The sequence below is a fragment of the Phyllobates terribilis genome, unplaced genomic scaffold (assembly GCF_046119375.1).
Source record: "Phyllobates terribilis strain yellow unplaced genomic scaffold, ASM4611937v1 Scaffold_4__5_contigs__length_816908805, whole genome shotgun sequence".
Classification (NCBI taxonomy): Eukaryota; Metazoa; Chordata; class Amphibia; order Anura; family Dendrobatidae; genus Phyllobates; species Phyllobates terribilis.
The window spans coordinates 255,606,991-255,633,989 of NW_027362764.1; positions in this window are offsets into that span (position 1 = coordinate 255,606,991).

Sequence of the window (26,999 nt, forward strand, 5' to 3'; positions counted from 1 at the left end):
AATTTGCATTTTATTGCATGAAATGAAAGTATTTGATACAATAGAAAAACAGAACTTAATATTTGGTACAGAAACCTTTGTTTACAATTACAGAGGTCAGACGTTCCCTGTAGTTCTTGACCAAGTTTGCACACACTGCAGCAGGGATTTTGGCCCACTCCTCCATACGGATTTTATCCAGATCTTTCAAGTTTCGGAGTTGTCACTGGGCAACATTGAGTTTCAGCTCCCTCCAAAGATTTTCTATTGTGTTCAGGTCTGGAGACTGGCTAAGCCACTCCAGAACCTTGAAATTCTTCTTACGTAGCCACTCCTTAGTTGCCCTGGCTGTGTGTTTCGGGTAATTGTCATGCTGGAAGACCCAGCCTTGACCCATCTTCAATGACCTTACTGAGGGAAGGAGGTTGTTGGCCAAAATCTCACAATACAGGACCCTATCCATCCTCCCTTCAATACGGTGCATTCATCCTGTCCTCTTTGCAGAAAGCCTCCCCCAAAGTATGATGTTTCCCCAACCATGCTTCACGGTTGGAATGGTATTCTTGGTGTTATTCTCATCCTTCCACTTCCTCCAAACACGGCGAGTGGAGTTGATAAGTTCTATTTTGGTCTCATCTGACCACATGACTTTCTCCCATGCCTCATCTGGATCATCCAGATGGTCATTAGCAAACCTCAAACGGGCCTGGACATGTGCTGGTGTGAGCAGGGGGACCTTATGCACTGCAGGATTTTAATCCATGATGGCATAGTGTGTTACTAATGGTAATGTTTAAGACTGGGGTCCCTGGTTTCTTCAGGTCATTGACCAGGTCCTCCCATTTAGTTCTGGGCTGATTCCTTAAGCGGCTGCTGATATGCCACAGGTTGCATGTGACGTCACACTTTGATGCAATGGCCGGGAGAGACAGTGCTGACACCGCTGGAATTATGCAAATCGCATACTTACGGTCACATGACCGCCTGTTACCTGCGCGTAATGTGAGGAATCACAAGTCTTGTAGCCTAACGACAGACAAACCCTTTAAAATAGTCAACCAATCCTGTGTGTGGCTACGCATGAGATGACGGATGGCAACTCACCCTCATGCAACCTGATGCACAAACTGCTGTCATGGGCATAATGTTGTATATGTAATGAAATGAATATACACTGTGAGTTTTATGGATTAAAAACATTTTTTTGTAGCATATATTAAAGGGAATCAATCTGTCAGCAGGTTTTTGCTATGCAATCTGAAGACAGCATGAAATAGAAACACAGAATTCAGGGATGTGTCACTTGTCAAAGTGCTTGCTGTTGTTTACTAATCGTGAAAGATTTATTACTAAGAGATTAACAAAGTCCGACTAGTCCGGCAACTAAGCATCTCACTGTCTATGGACTTTGTACATGGAGAGCCTGGTGAGGGCGGGAGCAGCCTTCTCAGCTCTGCTTCATTCTAAAAGCTCTGATTGTGTGAGAATGGTTGCACCCAGTTATCTAAGTCAAGGTTCCCCAACTCCAGTCCTCAATGCCCACCAACAGGTCATGTTTTCAGGATTTCCTTAGTATTGCACAGGTGATGGAATTATCGCCTGTGCAGGTCTAAGTGATACATTGTTTTATTCAGCTTCTCTTTAACTAAATTCCACTGCTCTCAGATGAGGTAGCAAAAACCTGCTGAAAGATTCCCTTTAAAGGGGTTGTCCAGTACTTTATATCTATGGCCTTGCCTTCGGATAGGTCATCACTTGGGTTGCAGTACGACATCTGGCATCCTCACTGATCAACTATTATTGACAGCAGAGAGATATTGCTCAGTAACATAGTGGAACTACACAGCTCCGTCAACTGTATGGTGGCCGCAATATGGTACTGCAGATCAAATTCTGTTCACTTCAACTAAGGCAGATGTGTATTGCACATTGCCACCATATAGTTGACGGAGCTGTGTTCTCCATTGTTAACACCAGTATCAGTGATCTGAGGAACCCAGAAGCAAGTGATTAATTTCCATGCAGCGCCCCCTCAGAAGATATGAAGCATTACACAGATCTTATTGCAATATTTGAGCTGTCCTTATGATGCAATGACACGTCACGTCCTCCCCATTGTCTTTAGAGCAGCTCTAGCAAATAGACGAAGGGTATAATTGGGTTAAATATCTTCCCCTCTCCCCCCTTTTAAACCAAGCTTATCCCATTTGGGGTTTCTAAACATCTTTGATTTAGCCGTAGACAAAAGATGGAGCCATTGACCACTATCGGCTTGTACTTTCTAGCACGTGTTTCGACTCTTTGACATCTTATTTCCACTTATCTCTTCTATTGGACTTTTTGTCCGATACCTGGACACAAACAATTCATTATTATATTCTGCCTTCCATAACCAATCGTCTACGGGCAGTTTTGAGTTCTCTGCACCGATGCATCGCTTCTGTTACATCACAGTAGTCCAATCGGAGAACTCGAAGCTTGAAACGCACCATCCAGACATTGCAAGTGATCAGGTCTGATGTGTGGGGTTTGCATAGGACTTTGCTTGCAGAATAAAGACTTCATTATGGGGCTGAACAGTGGATTATATGGCTGCTGCTGTCTGCACAGGCGCACTTGTCGCTGGTGTACGGAGCCTTCGCTATGGCCATATCCCTCTTCCCCTGGTAACGTCTGGTGTCCTGTTATCCACATAATGCCCCAATCTGCATGACACAGATCCATTTCAATCCCTTTCGGCACACACGGGGCAGATTAATGCCATCAACTCCGTCACGAAGCCTGTTACTGCTTTCCAGGCTCGAAGAACATTGTGATCCATTGTCAGAGCTGCAAGCATGCAGTGTTCCAAGGTCCAATCAAAGTCCCTTGGCATCTAGCAGGGAAAGGTAGATCGGAAACAGCTGGGGACCCAGGGGAGAAGTAAGAATTTTTCAGTCTTCATTTCTCCACCTTACATAGTGCCATATAGTGAACACATGCAGTGGGCACGCTGCAGCTTACATTGATCCTGATAGTCACAATTATGGCAGCCGCTCTGTATCCCAATTATACGGCAGATTATAAAGTGTTGTCATCCATGGCGGTACACCGCCCTCCCTGCAGCTCATTGCATGGCTATCCCAGGGACTGCTGGAATGGATTTTGAAATATTTTGAATGCCCCTTCATTATAATGAATTTTGTGAATTTAGAGCATAAAGGCACAATGTACCTTAGAGCAGTTATTATGTTATGTATAAAGATGTACAAACACCTCTGTAAATAATAGGTCAAAGAGCTTTTCTTTTAACATATATTTATATAAGACATCAGCGGCATTAACTGTAAACTGTAAAATTCCAGTAAAAATTATTTCCATTTTTTCCGCCCCTTTGCCAAGAGCCATAACTTTTGTTATTTTTCCAGCCATGTAAATGTGTGAGAGCTTATTTTTTGCAGGACAAGTTGTACTTATGAATATTAAACCATATAGTGTATTGGAAAACAGGAACAAAATTCCAAGCTCATTGAAATTGAAAAAAAAAAGTGCAATTCCACAATTGTTTTTGGGTTGTTTATTTCCCATGTTTGCTATATGGTAACACTGACCTGCCAATATGATTCCTCAGATCAGTACGAGTACGCAGGTACCAAACATGTTTTTTCTTTTAAGTGGTGACCAAAAGATAGTCTCCCTAACAAATCGCAATATGTGAACACACCCTAATACAGATCCAACTAGCAGTTGCTTTTCATTAATGTCACACCAAGCTTTATAATTATAGAAATGAAAATTCAACTGTAGCTCTCAAAAAGTTTTATTAAAACACATATTAAATAAATTAACAAAAACAAGAAAAATATTAATATACAGTACAGACCAAAAGTTTGGACACACCTCATTTAAAGATTTTTCTGTACTTTCATTACTATGAAAATTGTACATTCACACTGAAGGCATCCAAACTATGAATTAACACATGTGGAATTATATACTTAACAAAAAAGTGTGAAACAACTGAAAATATGTCTTATATTCTAGGTTCTTCAAAGTAGCCGCCTTTTGCTTTGCTTGGCATTCTCTTGATGAGCTTCAAGAGGTAGTCACCGGAAATGGTTTTCACTTCACAGGCGTGCCCTGTCAGGTTTAATAAGTGGGATTTCTTGCCTTATAAATGCGGCTGGGAACATCAGTTGTGTTGTGCAGAAGTCAGGTGGATACACAGTTGATAGTCCTACTGAATAGACTGTTAGAATTTGTATTATGGCAATAAAAAAGCAGCTAAGTAAAGAAAAACGAGTGGCCATCATTACTTTAAGAAATGAAGGTCAGTCAGTCCGAAAAATTGGGCAAACTTTGAAAGTGTCCTCAAGTGCAGTTGCAAAAACCATCAAGCGCTACAAAGAAACTGGCTCACATGAGGACCGCCCAAGGAAAGGAAGACCAAGAGTCACCTCTGCTTCTGAGGATAAGTTTATCCGAGTCACCAGTCTCAGAAATCGCAGGTTAACAGCAGCTCAGATTAGAGACCAGGTCAATGCCACACAGAGTTCTAGCAGCAGACACATCTGTACAATAACTGTTAAGAGGAGACTTTGTGCAGCAGGCCTTCATGGTAAAACAGCTGTTAGGAAACCACTGCTAAGGACAGGCAACAAGCAGAAGAGACTTGTTTGGGCTAAAGAACACAAGGAATGCACATTAGACAAGTGGAAATCTGTGCTTAGGTCTGATGAGTCCAAATTTAAGATCTTTGGTTCCAACCAACGTGTCTTTGTGCGACGCAGAAAAGGTGAACGGATGGACTCTACATGCCTGTTTCCCACCTTGAAGCATGGAGGAGGAGGTGTGATGGTGTGGGGGTGATTTGCTGGTGAAACTTTTGGGGATTTATTCAAAATTGAAGTCATACTGAACCAGCATGGCTACCACAGCATCTTGCAGCGGCATGCTATTCCATCCGGTTTGCGTTTAGTTGGACCATCATTTATTTTTCAACCGGACAATGACCCCAAACACACCTCCAGGCTGTGTAAGGGCTATTTGACAAAGAGGGAGAGTGATGGGGTGCTACACTAGATGACCTGGCCTCCACAGTCACCAGACCTGAACCCAATCGAGATGGTTTGGGGTGAGCTGGACCGCAGAGTGAAGGCAAAAGGGCCAACAAGTGCTAAGCATCTCTGGGAACTGCTTCAAGATTGTTGGAAGACCATTTCCGGTGACTACCTCTTGAAGCTCATCAAGAGAATGCCAAGAGTGTGCAAAGCAGTCATCAAAGCAAAAGGTGGCTACTTTGAAGCACCTAGAATATAAGACATATTTTCAGTTGTTTCACACTTTTTTGTTAAGTATATAATTCCACATGTGTTAATTCATAGTTTTGATGCCTTCAGGGTGAATGTAGAATTTTCATAGTCAAGAAAAAGCAAAAAAATCTTTAAATGAGAAGGTATGTCCAAACTTTTGGTCTGTACTGTATTTATAAATACAAATGTAGAACGATGAACTTTACAAATCATTAGGTAGAATTAAGCCGCGTTGGAGATAAGTGATGATGAAAGCAAATAGCCTCCGAGTCAAATCATCATCTTCCCCATACAATCACCCAGCATTCAGCCTTATGTGAGACATTACCTCCTTCACTGCGCAGATACCCAGCATGCAGCCCCACGTGAGTAATATCACACCCTTTCTGGCTCAGCCACCAAGCATGCAGCCCCACATGAGCAATATAACTCCCTTTCCAGCGCAGCCGCTAAGCATGTAATAATATCAAGTAATATCAAACCCTTTCCTATTCAAGCTCCCGCCCAAAAAGCTGCCCCACACAAGCAGCAGCCCCTTCCCTGTGCAACCCTCCAACATTCAGCCCCCATGTAGTAACATCATCCATGTTTCATTGCCCCCAAAATACACCCTTAGACCACTTCCACCAAGATCTATGTCAAAAAAGAAAAAAATCTCATTCCCATCTCCCAGCCCCTATAAAAAAAACATATCTGGAGTATTGCTTTTAGTGGTTAGGTGCAATAAAAACTATTTATTTTGTGTGCAATTGAGTGAGCTTTGGAGAACTCTTGGCCCGACAAATGGCTAAATGTGTTGTTGTGTCCCCTCGCTTTGCATACTAACCAATGTTATATCTTGATTAAAGGCGCTCTAGCACTGATTAAACTCAATTAGTCTTGAGCAGCGCATTTTGATGCCCCATTCTCTTCACCCAACAAAGGATCATTGCTTCGGGTTTTTCAGCAGCAGCCTAAGTACAGTGGTTGTGTCTCACACAACCCTATTAGGTGAGTGAATTTGAATTATCTTTCACAAATATTCCTTTGATCTCGGATAAGACCCTATGTGCACTCCATATTCCTTCTAGTTACCTTGTTAAACTCAATGAGTGGCTTTTCATGGACACTACACCCGTGCAAACATAGTGTCATTGTTAGAAGAGATCTACAGGGGTTTGTAATCACTCAGCTCTGCTCAATACTACAGTGGTAGCTGCAGAGATCAGGGCTGACAGCAGGGCATGTTCTTTTTTCCCACATGACGCCTCCTGCTTATGATTGGTGAACGTCATACAGAGGACAAAGTACACACCTTCATAGAAGATTCTCTAATAATACCCTATTGGGCTTTTCATAAATTATAACCTAAACTTTTCCAGTTAATATCTCCACAATGGAGAAGAGAAATTAAAAATGAAAACTACTCAGCTCTGCAGCTATTCCATTATATGGCCAGTTTAACATGTTCAAACTGGTGAAACATCCTGAAATCTGGCGAAAACACTTTGATGAATTGCCATATTGTTGACAAAGTTATTAAATACTTTTGATTATATAAATTGCTACATTTTGTCACAAGTGGCATTATACTTTAAAACAGATTGAGGTCTGTTAAATCACAACCAGTGTTCCTGTTCAATGAAATATATGAAACATATTTTCCAAATGTAAAAATATTCTGAAATATTTAAAAATGAGTATGAAAAGTAAGATTTTAATCAATATATCACTGATTATAATTATTATATTATTTCCAAAATTTTTACAAGACTCAGTTTCATAGCACATAACATGAAAGTAAGGTTAATAATATAACTTTTATTACAAAATTTTAAATTTTACTTAAATTAGTTGATGCAAAAATGAATACATCCCACATCAAAAACTACTACAACTAGTATTTTGTATGACCTCCATGATTTTTAAGGACAGCACCAAGTCTTCAAGGCATGGAAAGAAAAAAATTGGCAACATATTGCAATATTTATTTTTTTCCATTATTTAAGAACGACCTCTTATACAGCTTGGATGCTGGATGGAGAATGATGCTAAACTTGTCTCTTCAGAATTCCTTATTGTTGTTCAGTTGGGTTCAGATCAGGAGACAAACTTTGCCAATTAATAACTTCCACTCTGTTCTTCAGAAATGGAACAGAAGCGTCTCTTGGATCATTGTCATGTTAGAAAATGGCACATCTAGCGAGGGAGCAGAGTGATGGTAGCATCTTCTATTTTAATATAGAGATGTACAACTGTGAATTCAATGTACCAACAATAAAATGTAGCTCCCCAACGCCAGAAGCACTCATGCTGCCCATTATAAGGACACTGCCAAAAGCATGTTTCACTGTAGGCACCATGCATTATTAAAAATTCATTTTTCTAATTGAATGGTTTATCTCTTCCAGGACTCCTTGTTCTTCTTTATGCTAAAGAATATTTTTTTAACTGTATGTTTGGGGTTGTTGCCTATTGGAGAATACATTTGGAGCCTAAGCCTAATGGTATGCCATGTTAACTTAATATATGCCTGTATTTCTTAGCACTGATGATACCATGAATCCTGGACAAATTCCCAATTCCATTTGCTGAAATGTAGCCCCAAGCTTCCAAGAAACCTCCACCCTGCGGCACTGTTTCTGGCATAACTGTACCATTTTCAAAGACATACTGATAGGGAATCTAGATTGTGAGCCCCAATGGGGACAGTGCCCATAATGTCTGTAAAGCGCTATGGAATTAATGGCGCTATATAAGTAAGTAAAATAAATAAATAAATACATTTTCCAGCTTTTTGGTGATCTGCATTCTGTTATATTTCAAATGTTGACTTATCAGTAGAGAGCACCTGCTGATATTTCTCTGAAACTCAGTTCATATATTTTCGTGCATAGTTGAGTCTCTTGGTCTTGTTTTCATTTCGAATGTATGGCTTTTTAGATGGAATTCTTCCATAAATACCACTTCTGGCCCAATTTCTCTGAATAGTAGAAGGGTGTAACTTTTTCTTACTGTTTGCCAGTTCTAAAGCAGATAGCACAGCTGGACATCTTCTGATTTCAAAGGGAAGTAAGCATGACCTGTCTTTCATCTGCTTCACTAGGTTTCCCCGGCTGACCACTGCATCCACGGTTTTCAACATTGTCTGTTTTTTAGTGCTTTTTTTAAAAGAACTTGAAAAGCACATCTTGAAACTCTAGTCTGTTTTGAAATCTATATCTGTAGGAGACCTTACTTATGCAGCATAAGTACCTTTCGTCTTCTTGCTGTGCTCTGTCTTGCCCTTGTGCATGACTTGTGACATGAAACTATCTTCCACAACCTCACCTTTGTAGTAGAGTTTGGCTGTTCAATTCTATTCCTCCCATACAGCTGTTTTTTTTTCAGTCAATGGCTGTGTTTAAATCTACATATAAAAATGATGCTCATTTTCAACACGTTTGGTTGCTCATACATATGACTATGATCCTACAAAATCCCTAACTTCGCACAAGCTAGAAGAATTGATGCTGATTTGAAGACAAAAGAGTGGTCTCACCAAGTATTGAGTTGATTTAGGTTTTTCTATTGTTCATCTGTAACATGGTGCAGGGCAGTAGCCATGGGCGAGCTACATGAAAATGGGGATCCTGGCTGGGTGTGTGGACTTTAGCTATAGGGGTGCTACATCCTTGCAGACCGCGTGATGCCGGTGACTTTGGGTCACCAGGACCACATGTTATAGAGTTCCACTCAAAAATAAACTGTCTTTTAATGGACAATAAAGTATGGAGAGGTATGCAGATAATGGGTACAAAATTTGTGGACATTTCTCTTAAAACACATGACATTTTCATTCACATTCCATTCCTTCCTTTGCTTGCTCCGCTCACTCTGTCCATTAGCCTCTCTCTCCAGCTTCACCACCCCCCAGCTCAACACTTCAGGAGCTTCCCTAGTCTCCAACACCAGCAGCACTAACCAATAAATAAGAGTCCTATTCGTCAACCTACGGTTCTGCTTCCTTCTACCCTTAGGGGAGCTACTTGTGTCACTTTGGCCGTTACTTAACTTCTCTGCTTGCCGACGCCTTGGAACTACTGCACAGTGTACTCTCTCTTTGTCCCTCTTTCCTTCTTTGTGCTACTTCATCATTTGATTCTCAGACAATTCCGTACTGTCCCACTAGGCTTCCTGCCCCAGATCTCGTCTCCGGAGACCCAATCAATCCTTCTAACACTTTTCCTTGTCTCCACTCTGGATCACGCTATCTGTTACCTCAGTCTCCGCTCACTTTAGGGCAACCCAATTCATGTGGCTCTGCTGACTAATTAGACCAAAGGTCTGCTCTATCTGCAAGCTAGGCTCTATCTGCCTTCACGACAGGAAACTTCCTCTGTCCCTTCACTATTGCCCATCCCACTCTTAGCTAGTCCCAACCATTAACTCTACCTGTCCCTATCAACTACCTGTGGTTGGGCAGAACATAACTCTATTGCTAATAATGCACACCACTAAACACATTACACATCCAAATACATTGTAACAATACACATGTCTTCAAGGGGGAATGTGAGCAACACCTCCAGCTCCTTACACATTCACTTTACATTTTGTTAATTGAAATTATTAACACTTCTATTCCTTATTTTTCAGTATTTTTTTACACACCTGTCTAATACTTTTGCCCTATAATGAATATTATGATATACAAATAAATATATATACTTACTTGTATATTGTAATATGCATTACAAGGTAACAGCGAGCATTGTGTCATATAGAGTACATGATGTTCTTTGCAATTCTAGTGATCTCTTTTAATTCCAGGTGTTTAATGGCTTCTGTTGAAAATATATTTTCATCTTGAGTAATATTGCAGATATCCTTTAACGGGAAATGTGCTATTTGAATCCATTCATGGAAAGAATGTGTTGTGACTACTTATTCCGTATAGTAAATTCATAAAACGTAGTTTTGCATTGATCATTATCCAAGAACACAATTATGGCCCTTAGTTGTTTATAGGCCATCATTTTATGTTTATTTCAAAGTGCTTATATTTATTTACTATGAACAGAAACTGCTGATTTTGATAGTAAATTAGTTTATAGTAATTCTGTTGTCTGTAAGACAGGCCAAACAACACATGCAACAACATATTCACGACACTTCTGCTGCTGTTAGCCTTTAACGCCTTCATTCCAATGGAGTGACATACAGACTTTGTATTGTAATGTCTGCTGCCTAAACCTGGGTTTGCATTTTACTAGAACCTGTCAGGGCAATGTTTGTAGTGATAATCATGATGAGTAACTGGGCAAAGTAAAAAGCTTTCAAATGAAAGAGAACATACATGACATTGTCTGCTACAAAAAAGTGATCTAATTGTAGCTTAAAGGGGTCGTACTTGATATGTGTTACCCCCTATCAGTAAGATAGAGGGTAACGTACTGATTGCTGGGGGTCTGACCAGTGGGACCCGCATCAATTCCAAAAATAGCGCTCTGAATTGAGCAGAGGTCAAATATGTGCACCCTCGCTCCATCAATTCTCTATGGGACTGCCAGAGATAGCTGAATAATTTTACTCTGTAATTTCCAGCATTCTCAAGAGTGAAGTGAAGAATGAAGCAATGGTGTTAATGCTCAACTTCAGCTCCATTCAGATGGAGCATCATTTTTGGGATCCTATCAATATTTAATAACTTATTTAGAATGTAGCTTGTATATTGTGATTGATTATTTTAGAGTAACTGGATTTACTCCACTTTACATAAAACCTTACCAGCACCAACTGTCATCTCACTCAGTACAGAGAAAATCTTCACTGATATACAGATTGTATCCATGAATTGAGGCTTTTCAAAATGAATGATGAATTCTGGCAGAGAAAGAAGCCAATTTCTCTGATAAAATATATTACAAAGTTACTTATTTTCATGTGTACTTTTGACTAATGAAATAAAAAAATAAAACTCACTCACTCCCCAAGCCTGTTTTCAGAAATGAGTGAACATGTTTGGAAAACGATTGTTTTGTTTCAAATTCGGCATGAACATTGCTCATTTGGATTCGTGTTCGTATTCCTGAGCATTTTGCGCAAAATCACAAACATCCCTGGTTTCCCATGCTGTCATCTGCGTGTCAGCACGGGAAACTGAGGTTGTTACCACCGGACACAGCATTGCAGGATCACGCTGTCAGATGTCAGTGTGATCCCGCAGCTGTGACTGTGACCTGTGGTAAAAAGCTTACTGCGGGTCACAGGCGCCAGCTGAGGAGACTACTAAGGCCATCAGCCGGCGTCTGCTGTCACAGTAAACAGCGAGAGCAAGCACCAGTGATGAGAGGAGTAGTAACTACTGTTTGGGCTCACTATAGGGCTCGGGCTTCAAGATCTTTATAACGTTTTATTTTCACAAGGGTAACAAGAGAAATTGCACAATACAATTTGTTGTTCAATTTTTCCTGAGTACACTGATACTCCATATGTGGTCAAAAACTACTTTTCAGGCACAGAGCAAAGCTCAGAAGTGAATAAGCTCCATATTGGAGTTCAGATTTAGCTGGAATGGTTTGATGATGCCATGTCACATTGGCAAAGCCCCTAATATGGCAGTGTAATAGTGGGGAAGGGCGTAGCCTTCCCTTGGTACTGAGATAGGTAAAGGAAGTGTTCCTGAAGTCGGACCTCTCTAACTGTGGTAGACCAAGCTAAGGGGGTTAGCTTTAGTGGTCCAGTTAGTAGAGTAGAGGGGGGAACTTAGTGCCTGATCAAGTCTTGAGTAACATAGAGCTTGTTCCTGGCATAATTCCTTGTGGGCTGCAGTACCTGTAAACAGCCACAAGATGCCACTGTTCTGGGTGCAGATGTCAGGTTGAGTCTGCTAGCAGGGTTACAGACAGTGAGGAGTTAATGCTGTGTGATGACAGCTCACTGAGGGTGGGCACTTTAGGAAAATTCCTGCTTAAGTTTCCAGAAAGCAGGAGGAGTCACTCAGTAAGAGATAGGACAGTGGATTGTACAGGCAGCTAATATATGTGGCTGCTAGGGTAGACGGGAGCTCCATACCCTCTGACAGTGGGATCCCCAGTGTGCAAGTCTCCCTACACAAGAGCACGAGTCCTGTTAGCCGGCTGGAGAAACTCATCAGAGGTAGTGAGGACCCGGGGCACTTCTAGTCTGCAGGAAGCAGAGGAAGAGAAATTGGACTCCAGGCTAAGACGTGGGGGAGAGATTGGATCCAGATTACTGTCAGTATTACAGAAGAGTCTCTTGGGCTGGAGATAGAGTCACAGAGATGCTTCACTCAAAGAGGGAACCAGGGCTGAAGATGTTGCCAGCGCCTGTGAGAGAGATGATAGCCTGTCGGGCCTTATCCATTATATCTGCCTGTAAATATTGTATATATTCCTCTTCCTAAAGTAAAGTTCAAGTTCTCGTTAAGAACCTCGTGTCCTCTGAATTTTTTGCTGCCCTGGTCCCAGAAGAGAAATGCCTGGAGACAGCCGCGATCGGATGGCTTGAAGTAAGTGAAGAGCACCACATACACAGCCACACTGCAGAGGGAGGACACGTATTGTCTGTAGGGTGCCATAGCGAGTGGGGGCTACAGCTCGCCCACGACTACCTCGCTGGGGCACCTTACACCAGAACAAGAGAAACCCCCCATAGGTGATGGCATTTTACAAACTACACCTCTTAATGAATTCATCTACAGGTGCAGTGAGAATGCTGACACCACATGTTCCTCACAGAAATTTATATCATTGGGTGGTAAAGAAAGAATAATTACATTTTTACAGCTAAAATGTTGTTTTAGCTTCAAATTTTTTACTCTTATAACAGATAATAGGAAAAAATGGACCTCACAGTTTGCTGTGCAATTTCTCCTGAGTACGCCAATATCCTGCATGTAATCGGGAACTACTTTTGAGGTACAGTGCAAAACTCAGAAGGGAAAGAGCGCCAGATTTTATTGTTATGGTTTGCAGATGCCAAGACTAACTGGGGGAGCCCCTGAGGTGCCATAACAGCAGAAACCCCCATTACAAAATATAACTCTCAATGAATTCATCAGTGCAGTGATCACATTGACACCACGGGTGTTTCACAAAATTTCATACCATTGGGCAGTGAAGAAAAAAATAATTACATTTTTACCACAAAAATGTTGTTGTAGCCCCAGATTTTACATTTTCACAAGGTGAAATGGGTAAAAATAGCACCAAAATTTGTCCCACAATTTCTAATGAACATGGAAATACCCCATATTTGGCCGTACCATTCTGCTTAGCCACACTGCAAGACTCGGTAGGGACAGAGTTCAATTTGCCTACTGAAGAACAGATTTTCCTAGTATAGTTTGCAGACTCCATATACAGAGCCCATACATGCTAGAAGAGCAGAATACACCACCTCAATTGACCCTCATTTTGGAAATTATACCCCTTGGGGAATTTATCTACAAGTGTAGCGATGATTTTGACTCCATGGGTGTAATTCAGAAACAAGCAGCAGTGGATGTTGTTGAGTGAAAATTGCAAATCTGCTATTGTAGTGCCTGTACATTGTAGTGCCCAGTATATTGTAGTGCCCAGGACGTTATGCCCAGCTCATGCTTCTGGAGACATGCACCTGTAAATTAAGCGAGCTCTTTTCGCTACAGCGATGCCAAAAATGTGGACGCTAGATGTGGTTTAGGCACACTGTGGGGTTCAGAAGGGAGGAGGGGCATTTGGACTTAGGAGTGCAGAATTCTCTGGATTTCTTTTGGAGGGCAAGGAGCCATAGTGCTTTTCCAGATGACGGACCTGAGTGAGGACTTGCGTTTATTTTGGACTGAGTTGAAACTTTTATTGGGAACATTTTACATAACGTTTGAGATCACATTTATCCTGTGCTCTATGCTTAGCACTTATATAGGGGTTTCCATCTAAATGTCTGAATGATGAGATTCAGAAGAAATCCCTGAAGGATTCATTCACTATAATGGGGCAGCAGAGTTTCTCTGGCCTTCATCTGGCCTCTGTTCAACGGTGTCCTTCTTTTCAGAAGTGCACAAAACTGTGGCCGACTGCACTTTTATCACACCTAAAAAAACGGACACTGCCGGATCATAGGCCAGTCGGCATCCACAGGGCCTCAGGGGTTCTGTGTGAATTATTTATTTCAGAAATTTACACGGAAACCCTGGTGTAAGTGCTCAGCACAGAGTGCAGGATAAATGTGAGCTGAGCCATGCTGAGATCTTTGGGAGGCAAAATGAACAAAGCAGCAGCAGGTCAGGACTTGGTTTTAATTATTTTTTACGCCGTTCCTTTTGCGTTATAAGTGATTGGATAACTTTATTCTTTGTGTCGGTGCGATTACAGAGATATCAGATTTATAACTTTTTTTATGTTTGGCTGCTGGCACATACTAAAAGACGCTTTTTTTTTGAAAAAGCAAGTTTTTGCATAGCCATGTTTTGAGAGCTATAATTTTTGTGGGACAAGTTGATGTTTTTATTGTTACCATTTTTGGGCGCATGAAATTTTTGATCGCTATTTATTCTGATTTTTGTGAGGTAGAATGAACAAAGAACAGCAATTCAGGAATTGTTTTTTTATGCCATTCTGAGAGTGGTAAAATTGATAACGCAGCTTTATTCTTCAGGGCAGTGCGATTATAGTGATACCACATTTCTATCATTTTTTTATGTTTTGGCGCTTTTACACAATAAAAACTATTCTATAGAAAAAATTATTATTTTTGCATCGCTTTATTCTGAGAGCAATGACTTTTTATTTTTTGACTGATGGAGCTGTATGACAGCTTTTTTTGTGGGACAAGATGATGTTTTTAGCAATAGCATTTCAATTTACATTTGTTGTTTTGATAGCGTTTTATTTACCTTTTTGTTCGGCGGTATGATGAAAAAGCATAGTTCTTTGCCTCTTGTTTTTTTTTTTTTTATGATGTTCACTGAAGGGGTTAACTGGTGGAACAGTTTTATAGGTCGGGTCATTCCAGACTCGGCGATAACAAATATGCGTACTTTTTTTTCATAAAAATACTTATTTATGGGTGCAATATATATTGTTTTAATATTTCGTTATTTTTATTTAAATTTTTTAAAAAAAATTGTAACTTTTTTTAAACTTTTTTACTTAGTCCCTCTGTGGGACTTTCACTTTTTGCAGCCTGATTACTTTATAAAGCATTGCAATGCGCGATGGGGGCTCTGGTCGGAGAGGAGAGGGAGCCCCTCCCCTTTCCCTGCCTTCTAAATGCTGCGATCGATCAAAGTATTCAGGTGGTTAAACTGCTGGGAGCAGTGTGGGCACCACTCCTGGCAGTGAGTGCTGGGTGTCAGCTGTCATGTCAGCCGAACACCTGATAGCGATCGCGTGCACAGCTCCTGTGCGTGCAAAATTGCCAGGACTTATCCATACGCTCATGGTCAGGAAGTACTTCCCAACCTGGACGTATGGATATGTCTAAGGTCATGAAGGGGTTAAATAAGATTACTTGTTAAAATATGATACTAGTGACACTAAAGAAGATACTAGACTGGCTCCCAGAAGTGCTCCCACTGTTTAGAAGTGTGTTTGAGCCTCCCTCCCTTTAATGCCAATGTTATATTCCTATCACAAGCACACACACACACATATATACATATATTAAACAACACTCTACACATGCTGCATATATGCCATCTATATGCTGAACACATGCCACATACATTTCTCCCATGGTGGGCTCATGCAACCAAGCCGCTGAATGCAAACCGAACTTGTATCACTGACAAACTATATAAATGCTGCAAATGTACTACTCACATGGTGCACACATGCCACTAACATGCTGGACCAATGAGGCACAAGCACCACTTACTCCCCGGACACATGCAACACTCACACATAGGACACATAACACATAATTACCATTTAAACATCCCACACATACTGCACACAAACCACATAATTACAGTACACATGCTAGTCACAGACAGCATAAATAACACATACAGTAAATGCCATAATCTCCATTAAGAAAAAAAAAGACAGACTTATCAAAATCTTTGTTTCGACATGAACAGTCTCCCTCAAAATTCAAGAAAGAACAATTTTAATTGTTTTGTTTAGCCTGCTAGAGCTTTGCAGTATTAGTTATCTATATATTCCAGGACCTTAGTAGCTGGTGAGATTAATGCTTCAAGGTGCGAAGTTCCACAGTTTGCATAAAGGAAATGTGCTGCAAAAGTGTTTGAAATATGTTTTTTCCTGCAGTGGTGCATAAAAGACTGATGACAGAGGTGTTATTATCATGGAGGTAGACCATACCTTTGCTTTGCGACCGATAGTAAGATCGGTCCAGGTCTGATTTCCTTCTGCTTTCAAACCATATAACTATAGCAGTTTTAGCATTTTCCTGCAGCCACCAATTAGAGAATCTACTGTGTCTGATGATTTTTTTAACATTTGTCATTTAGTTAAACACTAGAAATATAAATTGATATGTAATGAGCTCCACCTTGTGGTGGCAGCAGACAGGTAGTTTTCTCAAGAACTTTATGATAGGAATCTGCAGATTTTGAGCTGTCTGGGGTATAATTATCAAAGCAATTGTTATCTGGTGTATGCATAATGTATTTATGGACTTGTATTTATGGAGTACTTCAACTTTTTTTCCGACATAGGAGTCAGATAAATTAGGCAGGGTTTCATAGTTGAACGACTTACATATATAATTGTGGTGAGCAGTAATGTTTGTAAAATAATGACTGCTGTTATATCTTGTTGAATATCAAAACATATTGGTTGAAAAATACTTTGTATCAGATCTTCTTGGCTATTTTGGAGCTACTCTTTGTCAAATAAGCAAACAACAACTAGTCTTCAGAGGTTAACGTCTTCCAAGTTATGTTAGATTTAGACTGTACAATAACAAAATATTTTGGGAATTCTTAAATTAGAAAATATATTAAAGATGGCTAATTAATAACACGTTCATCATATTGACACAGCAAGACGTAGGCTATAGTGACCATGATGGAACTATTCAATCTAGAGAATTGTTTTTAAAAATAAACGTAGTGGTATGTTCTTAAATACCAGCTTAAAAGACCAATTACGCCGAAGCTTTGATGCACTATTTTAACTTAAATGTTCATGTCATCTATTATTCTGAACGTTTGAAATTTGCTACCACAAGAATTTTGTAAACATCTGTTGTTCCTTTACTTTTTTCTTCCTCTCTACGAATGTTCATTTACACAAACATGCACCAATCCAACTGATGACGCTAAATGTGGGTGTTTATAATGGATACAATCACAACACTACAATGATAGCTAATGCATTCCAGATAAAATGTCCTTACAGAATTCTGTATAGGCCCTGCAGACTAATGAAGAGAAGGTCAGTTTGGTGAATAAAACATGCACCTTATGTACAATTATTCCCATCATTGTTTTTTATTATTTAAAAAAGCAATATTCCAATGTCTATTTCAATATTTTATTGATTTTGATTTAGGTTTTAAATAGAAAAGTACTTGATAACAAAGGAAATGATGTATTGCTGATGTGCAATTATTTTAGGAAACTAATCCAAGCAGAAGGTGTCCATATTCCTTTGTTGACAGTAGCCCTCATATGGGTTTAATTCATGAACTCAGTGCTATCAAAATGTTCCAATAAGGTCTTAGAGTTGATGTCTCTCTCTGTTTGTGTTTTATTTTTCTTACTATTCTTAATTTCATATTCCAAAAGTTCAATATGAAGGACTGAAAAGGCTGCTTTTACAAAAAAAAACAAAATACGTTTTCAATGACTTCTTGATTTTATTACTGATGTCTCAATGGAAGAAAATACCACAAATACAATTTTTTTAAGTTTTAAATACATTTATTTATTCTCAGTGACCTCTTTATAGGACATATCTGTGCACCTACTCATTGATGAAAATATCTAGAAAATTACATATAAAGAGTACATATGAGAGGATTGAACCGTGAAAGATTGAGTTTGAGTCGAATTTCCTGAAATGTGCAGTTTCAAGTAGATTCAAACTTTTCAAGATTTGATTCGCAGTTCAGATAAAGAAAACTTGCCTGCCACATTTTTTCAGCATAACAGCGTAGCCTAACATCAGTTTCTGTTGCTGAGCGGGCCTCCCCAATGCCCTGCAGCTATGACATCTTACGGATCATCATACCTTGTAGAGTGGTGGTCAATACCTGGGTCATCACTGATCAGCGGTTTCCAGTGGAGCACAGTTTGTACAGCAGAGTCAAGGGATAAGTCTCTACTATAGAGTGTAAGCTCTTATCTAGGGATGAGCAAACCCGTGGATGTTTGGATTTGCTTTTTGCGCTTTCTCTCTCCTGTAATGGGTAAGTCTTTATGATGAACAGGTCCTCTCTCTCTTGCTTTCTCTCTTCTGTAGAGTGTAAGCTCTTATGGTCAGCGGGGTTCTCTCTCTCCTTTCCTACATGTGTATTTTTTGAGCAATTGCAAGATTTTCATTATTGAGAATCGCACAAATTTACTTGCATAAATCAAATTGGGGAAAAATTTGTCAAAGTTCAACTGTAATTCAAAGCAAGGAACAATAAAGAAATAAGACTCTGCTCACATCTCCTTTTTCCTTTGTGTTCAACTTGAACAAACTAATTGATTTAATATGAATTATTTTCGTGTAAAATTTTAGTAAATTTGCTCAACCCGGTGAATTCAAACGAGTTCGGTGCAAATCGTCAAAAATCCCCACTGCTATTTTACATTATTCAGAAGATTTCATTAGCCAACAAAGGCTCACATTACCTTGGGCTTCAATTGGAGGGCTTCAAAATAACTCCTTGCAGATATCAAATCATATAGTACAGCACAGCCATCGCATAGTATTGCACATCACATAATATAGCACAGCATATCATAGCCTGTATAAAAGCAAGGCATGGAATGCTACACAGCAACTGTGGCGTCCCTGAGGGTTCGGCCGCCACAGGAATGCTGCACTTCTTTAATGGAGTGTGGTGTTCCTCCTCTGAGGTAAGGCCAGTGTGATGGTAGTGACCTAACCTTTGGCATCCAACACCACATTCCACCAGAGGGAGCTAGTATGCACTAGGTGCGACTCCCCTGGTTACAGGGAGACTGGGGAACACAAAGTGGTAGGAACCAGTTAGTGGGTGTGGGTGGAGGAACAGTTAGTTAGTTACACTTCTAATTACATATTTAATAGAATGCCATCTTTGATCTTGGTTCTTTGTTGGTCTTTCTGCTGGTTCAAACCTTGTCCTGTGTGGACCTGTCCTTCTTAGTGGTCGTACTGTGCTGTCATGAACTGTGTGTAATGTGACTTCGCTCCGGGAGCGCAGATCCTGTGTGGGCCTGCACCGGTATGGGACAGAGCCCTCGTACCCCGATCTATCGGACGAGAGGAAGGTTGCAGACAAGGAATGTCTCAACCCGGCCAAGGACCAGGATCAAAAAGGCCCGGGAGCTTTAGAGTGTGGCTCCCTAGCAAATGGGTCCCGGGGAGGATGCAGATGGAGCAGAGCACGCCACCTGTCCTCGCCTACCTGATCTACTCAGAGGGATTCAGGCTGCAAGAGGGGTACCAGCCCCCGACACCCGATCTCGTACTCTATGTCCAGGATGGGAAAGCCCGGTTAGGCCCTGAGGATCCCGGCGGGCTTCGGATGGAGAGGAATTGCCACCCGAGCCCTACATCTGAGAGGAGCTCAGAGGGAGACCCGGCCTATCTACACACGCACAGATGGGAAAGGGTAAAGTCTGTAGTGCAGGAACACTCTGGTGTAGGGATGCTACCTCACACTGGGCTTCCTCGGAGGTAGTCGGACCCCCGTCCCTGGTGGCCGCAGGACTCCACGAGGAGCAGGGAGAAGCCTTGCGCTGCTTATGAGAACTGTGAGTAAAGCCTTGGAAATTCATCCCTATGGCCTCCGGACTATTCATTACGCGCCATACCACGCGACGCGGTGCCTGCACTCCCCGCGCTACTGCTACGGCCCCCCCTTCATCCTGCCTTGCCTGCCCTGAGGCCGCGCTCCGCCTGTGGGGAGCAGCGAGAACTTTAGCCGCCATGACATCGGGCCTCAGCGGACTGTAGCGGCGCTGGTGGCGCATCACCAGACACCACAGGTGGCGTAGTCGACAATTACCACTCAACTCGGAAAGCCCTAACATCATTTTCAATGTGACGGCCCTGGGCACGGAACGGGTCCAGGCCACGACTGCATCCCCGTTCTCAACGTCGTACCCGGCTCCGAGTACCCCATCTTCCCAGGGCAGGGCTTGCGAGCGTCACACAAACATTTTTGGGTGAATCTGTTTAATGAGAGGATGAAACAGTTCAAAGCTTAGCAATAGAAATAGTGTGTGACAAAACAGTAGTGAAGAACAGTTACCATCCATTTATCCATAGCCATATTTGACATTACTACAGCTGTGATTGTATTTAAGAGCTTGAAAGGGAATGGATATAGTCCTAGGAGACCTCAAAGAATTATACATGTCTTTACAGGTCAATTGGAGTACCAGTGACAGTGAATTGATTTTTTTTATTGAAATTTCAAGAGATTCGATCATCTCTATGTTCAAGGCAATATACATAGGTCCCCATGCACCTAGCGGATGCTAACAAAGTTTTCTCTTACCATGTACTAGGTCAAAATTCATTGGCATACCCTTTTTCAAAATCAACTTGCAAGCAGCCATAAAATGTATGTAAAAAATAACTTCAAAAGCATATAGAATTAAAAAAACAATTAAAAATGAATCACAAAGAGTAGGGGCTACATTACAAAATGGAGAGGACATATGCATTATAAAAAAGGCAAAAAAAGATCTAAGGATTGCAAATTCTACAGCATCTGATTACCTATACGGCCAGAATGCAGAAATTGGAGGAGTATCAAGAAGGTTCCTTTTACAATCAGCAATAGCATTAAACGGGCAAAATACCACCAGGTAGCTAGAAGTATTGGGCTACAGAAAGGCATCCTGTGAATCTGTTCTGGAGGTTTAGAGAAGTCCTATTTCAACCAGGAAGGAACACAAGGTACCCATTGCAGTGGAGGACAAAGAAAGAACAAAGCTACAAAACTTGAGAAGTACTTTGCTACTTTTGAATTGTACCTATAATATCGAAATGCTGCACTTCATTCTCTCAATGAAGAAGCCTTTGTATGAGGCAGAAGAACTGTATAGAAAGTATTGTGCCTGCTATTACTTGTTAATATCCTGTTTGAAAAATTTCAGTAAAGAAGTTTTAGTCTTTTTAAAACAGACTCTGGTCTCACTGATTTGTCATGTACTTACAAAGTCCCCATACCATCATACCACTTGTGGCCTGAAAAGGGGTAAGCAAAAAACCCCCCAGTTGGCGCATACACACACTCAGGGGAACTGCAACTGGCTGCTTTGGGACTGCAAAGCAAACATCGGCACGAGAGGTCCCTTACATATCCATCAAAAACTAGGTACTTATCAGTACTTTCTATATGTGGACGCTGTCTCCCCAGTCACTGCTGTACAGATTTGAATGTGTTACATCAATTCATTTGTGACTGTCCTGCAAGAAACAATGGCTGCTCAACTTGTGTTTTGCACCAAAGAAGAGCAGCATGCAGTGATTATGTTTTGAGGTCTGAGAGTGTGTCTGGTGCTGATATTTATTGAAGAATTGTGCACAGAATGGAGAAAGCATTTTGTTGCAAAGGCATGTGTAGGAATGGATAGGCAAGTTCAAGGAAGGTCACACAAGGGTCAGCCATGAGGAAGGAGTTGGATCCCCATTCACCTCCACTTCAATCTCACCCAATTGGACTGTCATATATTTGGTCCCCTGGAAGAAGTCGTACGAGGATGAAGATTCATGTTTGATGCAGAGAAAACAATGCATTCCTGACCCGCGGCTCAGTCTGAAAATATTTTTTAGAAGTGAATACAAAAGCTTGTAAATGAATGGAAAAAGTGTATTGAAAAGCAAGAAGATTACAGTGCATATGTTGAAAAATAATGTATTTGTCTTGTCAGAAAGTTGATTTAAATAAATACTAGAACCACAGTTACTCCTCCTCATATTTGTATTCAATTTTTTGCACCCAAAAAATGGAAATTATCAAAAAATCAGTTAGGCCACACAATTTGAGTTTCAACTACAGAAGGGTATGCATGTTAGACACAAAACATTCCCATTTTAAAAGCATACAGAAGCTCCAATGAACTCACCCTTCAAAGTCCTCTGTATCCGGGATGTCGCCAGTCCCAACGTATATTTTGGCACAGCCTTTGTCTAGGGATGGCAGCATCTTCACAGAAGACTCCTTAAATAGTACTTTTAACTAAAAATGTATTGTGTGTGTAAATCTAAAATTACAGTATTTAACAATACACTTGATATGGTCCCTAATAATTCACAATATATAGAGTGGCGCGTCCTGAGAAATATGTAGGGGCATGCAGCAGAAAGTAAAATGGTGCGAGGTCTCTTCCAGGATTGGCTCCACAGCACCACGCAAAGGCCATTCATTGATGTCAACGTGCGGTCACGTAGTCACAATTTGTGTGTATGATGACCATTAATAATATGCCAGTCAGGAAGAGAAATACAAAAATGGGAATAGACAAAATTAAAGGCTTAAAAAAAACACATAATTACCGAATAACATGGGAAGAAAAATGAAACAGAATGGACGATAAAAAGAATAATGTGCATATTATTATTAGTATTAGTATTATATTATTATTATACTAATAACAAGAAGATGAAGAAGAAAAAGAAATGTAAACTAAACTGTACATCATAAACCCTTTTTCACAGTATAGGAAAGCATGGTCTGCTGTACGTACCTATGCAGAAGGACAAAGTACAAAAAAGTAAACTGTGCAGTATACTAGCTTTGCCATCTGAATCAATTGCCAACATAGACTTGTGTGGGGATTATATGTGAAGGCAGACTCCCTACTTATATCTCTAATGCAGGGATGGGGAATTGTTTTTCTGCCGAGGGCCATTTGGATATAACTAGTGTTGAGCGAACATGCTCGACACTGCTCGGTACTCGCCCGAGCATCACGCTACTCGGGATGTTCGGCGAGCACCGAGCATTTCCGGGTTACTCGGGCGGGAGCTCGGGTCTCCGCCCTGCATGTTTGGCGCTCTTTACAGAGCCAATGAACATGCAGGGATTGCCAGCCAGTCACTGTAATGCTGCAGCCATGTTGGTTGTGGGCATTACAGTGATTGGCTGGTCGCACAGCGTCACCTCGAGTATTTAAAACGGGGCGCCGCCATCTTGGACACAGTCGCTCCGGATTAGACAGTGTAGGGACAGCGCTGCTGATTTAGGGAAAGATATAAACTGCAAAATAGTTAGTGTAGGGTCTGTAAAGGCTGCCAGAACAAACAGTCCTTTTCAGGACTAATATCCATCCCAGATACCAGGCAGGCAGGCTGTATAGGAGACACAGTGGTTATACCAGCAAACGCTGCATTACAGTCCTGTGTGCTCCTGTTGCTGAAATTGCTGGACTTAGCACCAGGTGTCGAGGGCCAGGAAAAATCCTTTTTTTTTCATCTAAATCCTCATTTTTTTTTCCCTCCTTCACACTGTACAAATACCCGTCTTATTAACCTTTTGGTGTCCCCCCCCCCCCCAAAAAAAAAAGTGTGTCTCTGATTTTTCAGACACAAATATAACTGTTGAAAATAGTCTGGTGTAGGCTAGAGAAACAGAAGTGTTGTTTTGCACTTCCACGGTTCAAACCTGTGTATTATCCATTTTGGGCCATTTGTATCTAAAAAAAAAAACAGTTTGAATGTGTCGCTCACTGTTCAGCCGCAAATATCTCTATTTAAAAAAGTGTGGTATACCCCAGTAAACAATAACTGTGGTTTTGCCATCCCACGGTAAAAAATCTCTATTATTCAGCTTTTGGTAGTTTTTTCCGTAAAGAAAAACAGTAATGTCTCCTGACTGTTGTGACACAAAAATATATCTGTTGAAAATAGTCTTGTGTAGGCCCGAGATGCCAGTGTGGTTTCGCAGTTCCACGGGTCAAATCGCTGTACTATCCAGTTTTGGGCCTTTAGTATCTAAAAAAAAAAGCAGTTTGAGTGTGTCGCTCACTGTTCAGCCGCAAATATCTCTATTTAAAAAAGTGTGGTATACCCCAGTAAACAATAACTGTGGTTTTGCCATCCCACGGTAAAAAATCTCTATTATTCAGGTTTTGGTAGTTTTTTCCGTAAAGAAAAACAGTAGTGTCTCCTGACTGTTGTGACACAAAAATATATCTGTTGAAAATAGTCTTGTGTAGGCCCGACATCCCAGTGTGGTTTCGCAGTTCCACGGGTCAAATCGCTGTACTATCCAGTTTTGGGCCTTTGGTATCTAAAAAAAAAGCAGTTTGAGTGTGTCGCTCACTGTTCAGCCACAAATATCTCTATTTAAAAAAGTGTGGTATACCCCAGTAAACAATAACTGTGGTTTTGCCATCCCACGGTAAAAAATCTCTATTATTCAGGTTTTGGTAGTTTTTTCCGTAAAGAAAAACAGTAGTGTCTCCTGACTGTTGTGACACAAAATATATCTGTTGAAAATAGTCTTGTGTAGGCCCGACATCCCAGTGTGGTTTCGCAGTTCAACGGGTCAAATCACTGTACTATCCAGTTTTGGGCCTTTGGTATCTAAAAAAAAAGCAGTTTGAGTGTGTCGCTCACTGTTCAGCTGCAAATATCTCTATTTAAAAAAGTGTGGTATACCCCAGTAAACAATAACTGTGGTTTTGCCATCCCACGGTAAAAAATCTCTATTATTCAGGTTTTGGTAGTTTTTTCCGTAAAGAAAAACAGTAGTGTCTCCTGACTGTTGTGACACAAAAATATATCTGTTGAAAATAGTCTTGTGTAGGCCCGACATCCCAGTGTGGTTTCGCAGTTCCACGGGTCAAATCGCTGTACTATCCAGTTTTGGGCCTTTGGTATCTAAAAAAAAAGCAGTTTGAGTGTGTCGCTCACTGTTCAGCCGCAAATATCTCTATTTAAAAAAGTGTGGTATACCCCAGTAAACAATAACTGTGGTTTTGCCATCCCACGGTAAAAAATCTCTATTATTCAGCTTTTGGTAGTTTTTTTCCGTAAAGAAAAACAGTAGTGTCTCCTGACTGTTGTGACACAAAAATATATCTGTTGAAAATAGTCTTGTGTAGGCCCGACATCCCAGTGTGGTTTCGCAGTTCCACGGGTCAAATCGTTGTACTATCCAGTTTTGGGCCTTTGGTATCTTAAAAAAAAGCAGTTTGAGTGTGTCGCTCACTGTTCAGACGCAAATATCTCTATTTAAAAAAGTGTGATATACCTCAGTAAACAATAACTGTGGTTTTCCTCTTCCACGGTTCTAATCTACTCTTTCTTACCCTTTTTCCATTGATAGTGCAAGTGTAAGCTATTTTACTTCATTTACAATGGGCAAGGCGCGTGGCAAGGGACGTGGAAGTGGACGTTCTGGTGATGGTTCGTGCAGAGGATGGGGCTGTGTCCAAGGTGAAAATGTGCCACAACCAACAGCCACATCTTCTCGCTCCCACTTCTTGACCGAATTACTAGGGAAGCACAGAACAACACCAGTATTGAGAACTGATCAGTGTGAACAGGTTATTAATTGGATAGCAGATAATACTTCCAGTTACCTGGGCACCACCACCTCCGGTCTGTCTTCCACACGGTCAACTCTTAGTAGCCGTGAGTCTCGACCGCATACTCCTCCTCACCCTGATGCTCCTTCCTCCCACCATGCCGAGTGTCATCAGACAGCAAGTGATCCCACACTTGGACACTCTGAAGAGCTGTTCACTGGTCCATTTCCATATTTGGGCCCCTCGCCTGATACGCTTGAAGTGGTGGAAGAGGAGATCCCATGTTGCGATGCCCAAATATTTGAACAGCCACGGCCACAGGAAGTCGACGTTGGCAATCTGTCACAAGAGGTGGACGATGACGAGACACAATTGCCAGGAAGTGAGGAGGAGGATCGTGGTGCGCAAGTGGAAGAGGAGGAGGTGGTGGATGATCTAGTAACTGACTCAACGTTGAAGGAGGACATGCAGAGTGAGGCCAGCAGCACACAGGGGGAGGGAGGCAGAGTACCCCAACAGGCAGGAAGAAGCAGTGTGGTGGCCGCAGACAGAAGGCAAGCAACTGTTCCCCGTAACACCAACGCGAGGGACGTTGCCAGTACAAGCGGTAGGTCTTCCAGAGTCTGGAATTTTTTTAAAGACTCTGCTGATAACCCCAAAAAGGCCATACCTTCCACCTGCCATGCCAGCATCAGCAGGGGTGACAAAACTACCAGCCTGACCACCACCAGCATGATCAGGCACATGGCAGCAAAGCACCCGACTTTGTGGGGTGAAACCCAGGGTCCACGACCAGTGTCAGCGGGTGTCACCACTGCTTCTTCCACTGTTGTGCGTGCAATAGAACCCCCTGTTGTGTGTGCAAGGCAATCCCCTGTCCATACTGCATGTAAAGATGCCCCATCCTCTCAGTCTTCACTTGTTATGGCAGTTTCTCAAGAAACAGCATCAACGTCCACGTCCACGTCCCACCGCAGCGTTCAATTGTCCATATCCCAGACCTTTGAACGAAATTCGCAGCTAACGCCCCACAGACCACAGTCCTAAATTCGCACATTTCACGACTGCTTGCATTGGAAATGCTGCCTTTTAGACTGGTGGAGACGGAATCC